The 13358-nt window shown below is 34.9% G+C and overlaps 1 protein-coding gene across 1 annotated transcript in view; it reads left to right on the forward strand.

The window, feature by feature from the left end:
- The window catches only part of Met (MET proto-oncogene, receptor tyrosine kinase), a 115495-nt gene that overhangs the window by 31584 nt on the left and 70553 nt on the right, over positions 1-13358 (forward strand). The window lies entirely within an intron of this gene.

Below are 13358 nucleotides of genomic sequence, written 5' to 3' on the forward strand. Positions count from 1 at the left end.
GCGATGTACATTTTTACCTTATGGGACTGATGATTGTTTGCACTTATATGAAATATTATTTCCACAGGAAGTGTTAGGGAAACTCTTGGTGCTTTGAATTAAATGTAGGAAAGTCTACCATCTAGATCCAAAGGATGTTTTTCTCTTGTTTATCATTTGATCACTGGTACCAGAGGAAAAGCAGCAATCTGTATACTCCATTGTGGCCTTGAGTATTGTTATCTTGAACCCAGATTAACACATTTGGGTCAGGCTGTGTTTCCTAATGTCTATCCTAAGGTCTATACCTTTGGTGATTCTAAATGAAGAAACACTGCCACTTTTACAAAGATGATTTGACTTTGGAAATGTGTCTCACCTTAGCAGTTTCTAATCTAAGAAATAACGGTTAATATTACCAGCAGGAAAAAGTATGCTTTAAAAAAAAACACCAATACTGTAAGTTGAGCCCAGGACTTTGCACAAGCTAATATTCTGTCACTTGAGTTGTACCATCAACCTTGTTCCCTATTAATTTTGCCTAGACTGGCCTCAATTTCATGATTCTCTTGCCTCCTCTTCCCAAGTAGCTGACAATACAAGTATGAAACATTAAACCCAGCTTTAAAAATTCCCTCCATAAGATAAAGTGTGTATTTTTTTTCTGAGACATCTCAAGGGCATATAAATTCAGAAAAATGTGGTTGACTTTTGATGAAATATCTGGAGTTTTTCCCCAAAATGAAATGTCAATTAATGTTTTTGTGAAGCTAAGAAAGTACTTCTGAGCATCAATATATTTTTTGATAAACTAAACACAAAACTTTCCTATTCCCCTGCAAACTCTATGAATATACATAGCATCCATTCACATATATCTCAACTAAGACCTTTCCCTGCCTATGTTTGCTACAAACTGCAAAAATGCAGTAGAGTTCTGCATTAAACTATCCCCTTCTTCATTAGAAAATAGAAAAGAATGAAAGGAAGCAAAATGACCTTCATAAATTTGAGATTAGGAAACAAAAGTGTAATATTAATAGCATTTTATGGAAAACATTTTTCCTGAAACCAGTAAGCTACTTCTGGAACACTGACTTCAAAAAAGCCCATCAGAAGTTCTACCACAGCATCCTGAATACATGACATTGCTCTTTACATGTACAAAACATGAGAAGAAGATTTGGCTTTACAAAGGCTTTTTGATACCTTAAATCACTGTTTTATTTTATATATTTCAGCTCACAGATGTAGAAGTTCTTGTTGACTCTAGAAACCCTCAAAACCTGTGTGAACTCTATCTTACCCCTTTGACTTTCTTAGTTTTCCAAAGAGAAACAAAGGGGCAGGATTATTCAGTAAATCACAGGCCAGTTGTATCCATCAGGAGAGGGGGAAAAATGCCCAAACTGCCACACCTGAAACCATTATCACTCCAATCACAAAAATTCTTGTGGGAAACAAGATGAAACTTGCCAACCCAGTATTCTTATAAGGGAAGCCAAATTGTGCACTGGCCAAATTCCATAAAGACAAATACCTCCAAACGTCCTTTCTTTCTTTGCCTGTTTGTCTTCTCTAGTTACTGAAGATCAACATTCTTCTGGGAAGGAGACAATGTCTAGCCTCCTTTTCCTATAACAGATCCACAGGAAGATCTAGACATGTTTCAATAATCAGTATATGACCTTTTCCACTTTGTCTTAAAATAAAAGCAACGAGAACATTCATCACACAAAAACAAAATGATTTACAAGACTGAACCTGTTACAAGGTTTCTAAGCAGTGAGAATGGCTCCATTTTGTCTTGGCAGATTAACTTGGCTTCCTATCAGATGGCCCTTCTAATAATAACCTGGAACTGAGTTTTATTTGGGAGTGAAGTTGGGAGACTAAACTCTAATGCTGCAGTTTTGTTATTAACTTCTCTAACACATGCATAGAGAAGCTTGTGTTTTTTGGATAAGCTTAAGAACTTTTTGGCAATATATTTGTCTTGGGCTTCTACCTTAGCTCAATGTATGAGCACAACTCCCCAAGAGGAGCTTTCTAACAGCCTTTAAGCTCTTTACCCTATCCGAAATGGGTTTCTTTCTAGGATCACTGAGTGCCAAGAGAAGGTACTTTACATTGTAAAGGGCCAACAGGTATCTCAGGTAGGCCTGCCTTACTTAGGTCTGATTATTTTTTGTTTTTTCTACCCTCAGCACTTCATGAATGTATGCAAACTCTTATCTGTTTCAACTTACATTAATGACAGTACATAGGTCTCTCTTTTGAATCATATGATAATTTCCAGACAGCATCATCCACACTGTATGTTATATGTGCTTTTTATAAAATTTAAGCTATGGGTGCCCATCTATGTTATACAATTGTTCAATATATTAGTACTTCTGTAAAAATATACTCTTGATTTTCACATTGGGGGTATTCTCCATGTTGCTTTGATCGTTAAAAGAATAACTTATAAGTATTGTAAAATCATACACTCATAATAGTTGTTACATTTATTTTTAGCCTCTTCCCTGACTTTACCCATTCATTGTGAATCTCCATAGACATCCTAAATTAGTACTGATTGGAGTTTGTCTTGAGGATAATCTGTGTTGCCTATCCAGCACATTATTATGCAAAATAAAACAGTTGAAAAATACCCCTATGATATAGAAATTTTGTAAAGACTTAATTTTGGAGAGACAGAGGAGAAATAAGTGAATAAATAATCACTCATTTTATTCATGGACAGGTGTTAACTAGTCAATTAATTTTCTTAAGATTGACTGCAATTTCCAAGTCAGATGTAAGTCCAAGGGAAAAAAAAATAACACATTGATCAACCTCACACAAAGAATCAATATTGATCCAATATGTTAACATGGGAATTTTTAAACCCCAATTTTCCAGGAGATTGTTCCCTACATTATAGAATATTTACTATAGTCTGTAAGTTTACATCAAAGTTGAAATGACTCAAGATCCAGTGCTCACATCTGTAATCCTAGTTACTCAGGAGGCTGAGATCTGAGGATAGTGGTTCAAAAAACCAACCCCAGGCATGAAAGTCCATGACACTCATCTCCAGGTAACCAACTAGTGCTGTGGCTCAAGTGTTCAAGTGCTAGCCTTGAGCTGATAAAGCTCAGGGACAGCACTCAGGCTCAGATTTCAAGACCCATGACTGGAAAAGAAATAAATAAAATATAGTTAACAAATAATGTTATTTTCTTGCAGTCTTGTTATCAAAAATTTTCTGTACTGTGTAGCTATTTGAAAGAAAAACAAAGTTGTAGCATGTATTTTTACGTTTTGGTCATCTTAATGACCAATGATGGATCAACTGAGATTGAAAAGAATGGCATTTGGAATCAGACACTCTAAGACATAAGGCCAGGATGCTGCATACCTATTATGTGATTTCTGCCATAATAATCCAACTTTTGGGCACTGGTTTTCATATGTGACATGCAGAAAACTACCTATAAGGATTGCAAAAATGTGAGATGATGATTATGAAGTATATGGTAGAATATGTAACTCTACATTTAGCTCTTTGGATGTTCACTTGTTCCATTAAATGTAAACCTAGTGTGAGATCTAGGTTCCATTGTACATTGTACCATTTTCAACCTAGGTGGTCATGAGAGCATTAGTTATGTTATTAATCCCTCTTCTTTCATTTTTCTGTAGATGTGAGGAGTAATACAGAAATTCCTAATTTAGTCCTTGGTACTTAATAAATATCAGCTAATATTATAAGGAATTCTTGTGTTTAAAAACAAAAACAATTCTGATTGTTTCCTACAAGGAGCATATTCTGGTTCTACTGGTCATGAGGGCTGGGAGATTAATTTTTGTTAATACTTCTCAAGATATAATATTTCCAAAAAGAAAGATGGATTCATTTAAAAGGTCAGAGGCAGGGGAAGAAGACAATCAAATAAAAATTATACTATGGTCAAAAAGAAAGATATTCTATTTCATGTCCTGATTGAAAAGTCCAACTGTCTGTAGCACTATAAGAAGTTAGGGTTATGTACTTTAAATGCAAACTTTGTATTAAGAAAATGCAGCTTTAGAAGAAATCAACCTAATAGGTTGCTTGGATCAAGCTTCCTTGCTTTTAAGTATCATCTAATCTCAAATTCAAAGAGTAGCCAAGTGATTCTCAAAATAAAGGAAACTTAAAGTAATAATTTTCTATTTCCATTTCAGAATTACAAGATTAACAGTTATGAAAGTAAGAAAGCAGAGTGATTAGAGCAATTTCCCAATAAGAACAAAATTCCAAATAAGATGCAAACAAGGAATAATAGAAATAGGCAGAAAAGTAACATGGAATGATATGACTTTATTACTACTATAATGATTATAGATGAGTAAAATTGAGTTACATTTAAGTTGTAATGGAAGAAAATAATTGCAGCCTTCCATTGGGAAACCACAAGGATCACTATTGATCTGTCATCTTTAGGGAATGCCTTGTAGTATTTAACAGAATAAGAAGAGATTTATAACCTTTTATAGGCCATATATCTATAATTTCCCACATTCTTTAAACTGCAAATGTGGAATCAATGTTACAAATAAATCCTTGATGTTTGACTGATTAGGTATGTCTTATTTAAATAATCTAGCACTCTCAAGAGATTGTATTTTGTATTAGAGAGGAAAAATGTGAAATCAAGTTGCAAGGTATTTGTTTTTATTATTGTTCCTGGGCTCAGAAATGAAAAAAGTGTGGCTTGGTGGCAGAGCACTTTCCTAGCATGCATGAAGCCCTGGGTTCAATTCCTCAGTACCACAGAAACAGAAAAGGCTAGAAGTAGTGCTGTGACTCAAGTGGTACAGTGCTAGCCTTGAGCAAAAGAAGCTCAGGGACAGGGCCCAGGCCCTGAGTTCAAGCTCAGGACTGGAATTAATATGAAGAATGTTAGGGGTCTTTGTTCTTGATATGAGACTTCCATACACTAATTATGTTGGGCTATGACAAATACAATTGCTAGGAAAAGTGAATTCTCACCAAAGAGAAAAAGGATGGGAGGAGAGAAAAAGGATGGGAGGAGAATTTGATACAGTTCTACACCAAAAGAAAAATCTGAGTAGAAATTTATTAATTTTCATTTGAATTTTTTTCCTTTATGGACTTTATTTTCACCTTTGGCTGAGACTTATTTGAATTCTCCATGCTATCCATCCCTGTTGCATTGATTATGTTAAGAGAAATTTAAAATCCATTTCTTTCCACAGTTTTGTAATACTCTCTGAGATCACTAAACCCGCCCTAAGATTTGTAGAAAACACATTGCACAATGAGAATGCTTGAGTACCTCTGGCCTTAATTTAACCTTCCTCCTGCTAACTCTTGTCAGCACTTACATGGCTCATTCATAGGTCCATCCCAAGAAAGATGAGAGCAAAGGGACAATGAATATTTTTATAAGCTAAAAGTGTAGTCAAAGATAAAACTCACCAAAAATATAGGTGGGGTTTACCTGTGGATTCTGTTAGTTCAATATGCAATTGACAGTATGTCCCATTGTGAAAATACTTAAAAGTTAACCATGCCACATTTTAGATGAGACCTTCATTTTTCCTAGTGTCTTTTATTTGTTTGGGTTTTTTAAACTGTATATTTTTTGTATTTTCTTTTGTGGAAATCAAACCCAGGACATTGCACTTACTAGGCTTTGCCACTAAGCTATATCTCAACCCTCTTAGTGTCTTTTAAAGCAGGCCATATGACCTATGTTTTATTTAACTTACTGATTTCTACATGGAGATTCATAGGTAAAACTGATGCAAATGGTGAGGAGTTTGTGCAAAAAACATACCAATTCCTGTTACCTTTTGGAAAGCCCAAGTGCTAACAAAACTTTAATCACAGACACGTATTTTCATAGATATACTCCACCATTAGAGATTTGTGGGATCCTACATTTTGATAAAACTGTAATAATGCATTTTTTTACTCAAAGTAATATTTCGGATTTGGGGCATTGACATCCTTCCTTCAGATTTCAGTCTTATCAGTGGCCTATGTTCTAATCTCCTTGCTCGCACACAAAAAATAAGGATGTGTTAAAATGAAATAGGCAACCCCCCAGGAATTTCTGCAGTTGCTTATGCATGAATTGGCACAGATAATGACTCACATGCATGTAGTCTAGAGTGACTAAGTGCCCATATACGTGCTCTAAGGCACTTCTCCGTTGTCCAGTAAGACTGATGAAGTTTTCATTTATTGGAGAAATGAATGAAACCAAAAGCTTAACTACTTTTTCCATTAAAATTCCCTTGTTTTTTTGGGTGGGGAGATTTGAGTGTGAGAAAGGATGTTAAGTGACTCTCAATTCCTGGATATATTTCAATTTGCTAATTATATATTTTCCTAGCTAAAATATTTCACATTTGCATTTGAATAATTGACTGAGCAATGTTGACTCCTTATTCTAAAAGCCAAGGGCTGCCTCAGAGAAGCATTTTATTGCACCTCACCCCAAAACTAAGCTCATGTTGAAGTGGGCAAAGTGTCTTTCCAAAGACAGTTTATTAATGCTCCTCAGTACTTTAATAAGAAGAAAGAAACTGTCTTTTAAAAATGCATGATAGTCTAAGATAAGGTTTGTTTTAACCATTCTTCATGTTCACACCTAGGAAAGATGGTTTAGGAATAATATAGCACAGGAAGATATATTGTGAATTCAGACTAATATCTGACTTCAATTTTCTTGTTTGCACAAATCACTAAAACACTTACCAATCCAAAGACATTGAAATGGTATTGCTTCAAGTTTTCCCTGGATAAAATGAATGAATTAAGGTCAGTTTGGATTTAAAAAGAATGGGAAGGATATTGAAGTCAAAATCCAATGCCTCCTCCAAAATTAAGGAAAATGAGGAATGAGTAGATTGGGAGGGATGGGTGGGAATGCTGAAAAAGCTGACATTAATCAAGATGCATTGTGCTCATAAATTGATTTGTTGAATGACAGCTCCTGTGTACAACTACTTAAAGATAGTAAAATATTTTAAAAGCATTCTTTTCAAGAGCTGATATTTAAGAAAATTAAGTTTGCTCTGTTGTTGTCTCAAAATATAGTTTTTATGATTATCTAGAATTTATGCCTACATTGCAAAAAAGTGTCTATCTACAGATTTAATTTTCTTGTGATATTTTAAGTTTAAAATACCTGATTAACACTTGGCATCTTGCAGCCAGACTGCTAATAAAACTATAGGTGAAGTGTGGCACTCAGAAAATAGGAAAATGCAAATTAAATTGGTCTGGTTGCTCTGAGTGAATCAATAGTATTTAGCACTAATGCACTAAACAGATTACAAGCACTAATGCAGTGGCCGTCAATAGCAAGAATGAACATCTCTAAAAATTATCTTGACAATAAAATGTGCAATATTTTCCATTTATTTTAAGCTAATTACATTACAGATTTGTTCTTTCATCTTATTAGTTTAAGCTGAGTGCCAGAAGCCTAACCATTTTATTTAATGCATAAAACTACTTATAATCATTGTTTTCAGCATGAGACAGATGAAAGGATTAATTTATGCAACCAAGACCCAACAAAAAACTCAACAGCTATTTATTGACTACTTAACCATACTGGTATGACAATGGTGAACCAACAAAACATGGATGTTATTTGTCTTTACGAAGCAGATGGAATATTGGAAATGACAGTAGCCACATAGATAAACAAACAGCATCATGATAGCTCACACACTGTGAGGGAAAGAAAGATGAGAAGCAGTATCTAAATTTTGTAGCTTAATCATAAAAGACTGCCTTCAGTAGGTGTGAGTTAGCTTATACATGGAGCTTAATATTTTAGAAGTAATATATGTTTAATATGTGGGCAAATATTGGATACACTAGCACTCATTACCCATTTTATAAATTTTATACTTTAAGTACAAGCTGCTGTATTTACCTTTTGCTTTCTAGAATGGGTTATAGCATTTTGGAAAAACACACAAGAAGTACTATGTGGGAGAACCTATCATTTTTAACATATTAAACATGTTTAAAAAATAGTTTTGTGTGTTAAACTTTGCTTGTCTGGTTTCTAAATGAACTAATTTACTTCCATTAAGTGATATTTAGTATAAATAGATAGATATTTAGTATAATAGATAGGTTGGTAGAAGCTAGAACATCATTTCCTAACATCATTGCCTCTTTTAGACCATCAAGTTAACTGGCTTCTTTGAAAACAGCTGTTTGTTCTACTAGGCCAAGTTTTTTCTTCCTTGCCTCTTTCTTCTGTATCAGCACCATCAACCTGTTTGTCAGAATCTGTTTTTCTTGGGAGTAGCAGGAATCATCCTGTTATCTGTAAATCCTAGGAGAAATAATTATACAAATCAGAAAATACACAAAACAAGTCCTTTTGAAACCATGATTATCATAAGATAGCAAGAGAATGCAATGCCTCAAGCCACATTATCTTTCTGTATCTGTACAGTGTACTCTCCACAATTGGATCCATTTATAGTCCATTTCCTTCTCATGATAATCATGTGGCTCAGAGGCCAAATGGGAGACAAGTGTTTTCAGGGCTCACTAAGTAAGTGTGCAAGTATGTGCTCTGTATCTTGTTGGAAGTCTTCATCTCTAGCCATACACATTTGTCTTTCTTTTTTGCATTAATCATATTCATTCACATTTATTTCATTATGCAAATATCTAAATGATTTTCAATTGTCAAAGTACAGGCCTTTTGCCATGCTTTTTTATACCAAAGCATATGCTTTATAGATCTTTAGACAATAAATTGTGCTGATTTTATTTCATATAAAAAAAACCCACAAGAAATCTATGTACTTGCACAGGAAACATCTGAATCATGAGAGTTTTTGGCTAAAAATTCCTGGTAAAGTTTTCAAATGTACTTCTATGAATGGGTCATAAACAATATTGTTTTTGTCATCACCACAAATTCTAAAGATTTGAAATGCAGGTGTAAAAATATATTAACAGAGCAGAAAGAAATCTTCATCCTTTTTGTGTGTGTTCACTGTTTACTTTTGTTTGGCTAAGAAAGAAGTGGTGTTTGCCAAGGGAATAGAAGGCATTCAATCTTCAGAGCTTGTTCTGTGCCTACAAGTCAGAGAGGTCATGCTTGCCTCTTCCTGAAGGCTATAATTACAGGTAAAGGACTTTATTTTCCAGTAAAGCAACCAGAATCGTGACTGTAACCAATTTTTTATAAAAGTGTAGTGTATATACCATATATACAAAATCTCCAGGGGAAAAAAGAAGAAAGAAAGATTGCTTTCCTTCATATTTTCATTAGTAACAGAGGATTCAAGACTCTGGGAATGTCCTGAAGTGCAATTGTAGAGGTGAATCTGAGGTCAAATTAGATGACCCTGGGCTTACAGAACTGAATTAAGTAAAGAGGAATTTTTAATAGAATATAATGTCTGATGATTGATTAAATATAAGCTTGTTTGTGTTTCCAGCATCATGATAAACAAGAATCAGTAACTTCATTAGCAAGAGCAAATTGAAAAGTATTAATAGCTTTGGAAACACCATTTATACTGGGTTTATCTAGAGATCATGTCAAAAATATATAAGCATGTTTCTTCCTCTCAAATGAACACTCATTTTCAGATTAGTTATCAACTATTGATTCAAGTCAGATTGGACATATAACATGCAATGTCAACTCTGGTATTGGCTTAATATTGAGGATGTTAGTATTCATAAAATACTGAGCAATATGCAACTGCAAGCAGTTTTAAAATACAATTAAAATTAATAGGTGAAAGTATATGTCTTGTATACACAAAGAGGACTAAAATATATGCTTCCCTTAAAATGATATCGTATTTATGATAGACTCTACTAATTCTAATATTTTCTGTCTTAGAATAAAAAGTTTTTTGAAAATGGGAACATCAATTACGTGTTCTCATGTAGGGTGTGTAACATTTTAATAGTGGATGCTATGCCTTCTCTCCTAATGTACTTTCAGTAAAGTCTGTACAGAAAGACATGTTCATCTTAGTACTGAAGGTTTCGCATTCAAAATTTGGTGCACAACTATAGATTATAGAAAGAAAAAAGTATGCCAGGATTTCATCATACCTCACAAACTTAAGTTCCTAATAAGACAAACAAGCAAACAAAAAAGAATTCCACATTATTATAGGATCTTAGGACACTATGTTTTAAACTTTGCACAACTGAATACCTTATGACTCTAGGGATAATCCAATTGAATGCACAGCAACTCACAGCAAAGGACTATGAACTCTTTGGCAAGAAAATTCTTAATATTTCATAAATGAATAGTAATTAAGGCTTTCCCTGAATTCTCTTAGTCCTTAAAACTAGCTATTAGAACTCCCAAAGCCTTAGATACTGCTTTGTGTGTTGAAATCTCAAGAACTCGTTAAGAAACAAATCTGTTTATTATATAATAAAAATCTCTGTTCCCATGAGTAGATAGACAATTATTTTAACAGCAGAGATAGAATAGCTTCATTTTACTTTTCTTGCTTTTTAGCCAGGCTTTCATCCAATACTCTAAATTACAGGCATATCACAAATAAAAGTGAACTATTGTTTGCTTAATGCTCTGTTTCCTTCTAACCTTATTCTTGTATGCCAATCCCAACACAGTTCCCCAGTGGCTTAGGAAACCCTCAGTTGGGATTAAGTAATAGTTAACACAATCTCTCTTATTCATTAACCCATATTGACATTCTCATTCCATGCTGTAGTCTTACTTAGGACTTTTTTAAGCACCTTATCCAGCTGCTGGTATGGGTACAAACACCATCTATTTAACCAAGAAATTTAATAGTCCCAAGGAATCATTCAGCTTGTCTACTTCTACCCGTTTTTCAAGATAAAACCTATTTTTACCCTGGTAAATATGTTTTTTAAAGTATTTCTTTTCTTTTTTACATATACAAGAAGCAGAAACAGAAAATGTTATTATTACAATCAGAGGGGTTTCTTTTAGTGTATTTTTAAAAAGTGTCAATACGAGCCACATAACACTGGCTCTGTCCTCATCTGTCTATTTGTCTCCAGAACATTGCTGGATTAATCTTTCTCAAAAGCAAACCTATTTATGTAACTGTATCCCTTAAAATATTTTGATATCACCTCAAGAGTTTCAGAGTAAAATCCTTCCTTGCTAGTATGATTATTCAAGGAGTTTTTTGCTGTGGCCCTGATGAATTCCTGGTTCTCCCTCACATGAAGTGATATAATAGCAAATCATTAACTTTGGAGAGAGGATGGCAGAATCCATCCTCTCTCTATTTGCCAGTTTCTGGCAAGTCAATGAGTTGTCACTGAAACAGGTTTTGCCATTGAACAACTGTAGAGAGATGTGCACAAGAGGCTCTGAGCACTGGTATGAGGTGTCTGAGGCACATTGAACAGATGCTTGACTCCCAACCCAGGACTCTTTTTTGTTCAGTCATAGGACATAAACTCTGAGCCTGGGCACTGTCCCTGAGCTCTTCAGCTCAAGGCTACCACCCTCTCCCTTAAGCCACAGTGCCACTTCTGGTTTTTCTGGTGGTTCATTGGAGATAAGAGTATCACAGAATTTCTTTTTTCTTTTCTTTTTTTTTTTTTTTTTGCCCAGGCTGGCTTTGAACTGGGATCCTCAGATCTCAGCCTTCTGAGTAGCTAGGACTACAGTTGTGAGCCTCTGCACCTAGCCTACCCAGGACTTTTAATTCCCAGAGTCCAGGAATCTTCTTCACCTAGCCCTACCTTCCCACGCCTGTTCCTTGGTTGCTCTCGAATTCTTTAAACCCTCTTTTTGTCCAGTTTATACAGTTTATACTTTCTTCTTTAAAACTCTTCTGAAACATTTCTCTCCTCTAGGAAATATTCTCTAGGTTCCTTCCCACCATAGTGTAGATTTTGCTATGTATACCAGAGGCATTCTACGTGTTTCTACATATCTCTTACTTCCTTCATTAGTAATACATTCACCACTTCCATTATCAGCCCAGTCAAAGGTTTGGACTACATATCTTATTTCCATATATCATTATCTAACACCGTACCTCAAACTATATATTTATCAGATGAATAAACATTAGTTGATGTTCCATACAATGTACTAAAAAGAAAAATACAGTGATAAATAGATGGATAAAGAAACCATATTTTAACTACTGTAATAAAAAGTCAATTAGTTTAAAAAATACTTTAGATAAGACAGTATTCAATTCTCTTCCCCCAAATCTCTGAAAACTAATTTACAGATTTGGGAAGTTTCCAAGATTTAAATTAACTCTGAGGAAAGGCTGGAAAGTTCCATTCCCAGTTGCCTCTTGCTCCCCCACTCCACCTCAAATACCTCCATTTATCAGTTTGGAATGAAAATTAATGAACAAATTAGAAGAAAAAATAAAGGAGAAGAAAGGATAGGAGCACGGAGGATAGACTGACAAGGATTCATGAGCTTTATGTTTTCCTGAAAACAGGAAAATGAAGTTAAAGCCACTGAAAGGCTTTAGACAGAGTGCTTCTTCATTCCTCAATGCTTTCTCGAGCATTTGCCCAGAGTTTATGTTAAGTGAGGGATAGTGCCCCAAAGAGGGGCTTGCGACAACATGGTTTGTATTTACTACATCAAGCGTCATAGTAAGAGAAGGGACCACCTTTGAAATCTGCATTTTTAAGTCCACACATTTTTCACTATAGATTACAATTCAATGACCTCAGTGCAGTGAGATGAGAAGTGAACTAAGACTTCAGAGATCTTGACTATATTGCCTGTAGATGGAAGGTTCTGAGCAGTTTTGCTCAGAAACAGAGAGATAACAGTCTCATGATGGTAAAATGGAAAGGAGGGATAAGAGTTGACAGTTGGGCTCATGATGCTCTAGAATATACTTGTGGATCCTGAACACTATATTAGAATACATGTGAAGAACTCTTGTAGCTCTCGTTGGCTCACATTCATCAGCTTGTTCCTACCAAGCCTGACACTCATTCACTTAAACTAGCTATGGTTCTTACCACGGTCAGAAAACATTTTTGGGGGGCCGGGAGTTTGGCCTAGTGGTAGAGTGCTTGCCTAGCATGCACGAATACCCGGGTTCGATTCCTCGGCACCACATACATAGAAAAAAGCCAGAAGTGGTGCTGAGGCTCAAGTGGTAGAGCTCTATCCTTGAGAAAGTCCAAGGACAGTGCTCAGGCCATGAGCCCAAGCCCAAGACTGGCAAAAAAAAAAAAAGAAAACATTTTTGGGGAATTAGCGCAGAGTGATCTATGTTGTATCTTCAGAATATCTCTTTATTTTTCTATGAGTAAGTGCATTAAAATTTGGTTTCTGTTAACTAAACAGAGATAGGCAGAAAATCTCTTT

The sequence above is a fragment of the Megascapheus bottae genome, chromosome 5 (assembly GCF_031878675.1).
Source record: "Megascapheus bottae isolate mThoBot1 chromosome 5, mThoBot2.hap1, whole genome shotgun sequence".
Classification (NCBI taxonomy): Eukaryota; Metazoa; Chordata; class Mammalia; order Rodentia; family Geomyidae; genus Megascapheus; species Megascapheus bottae.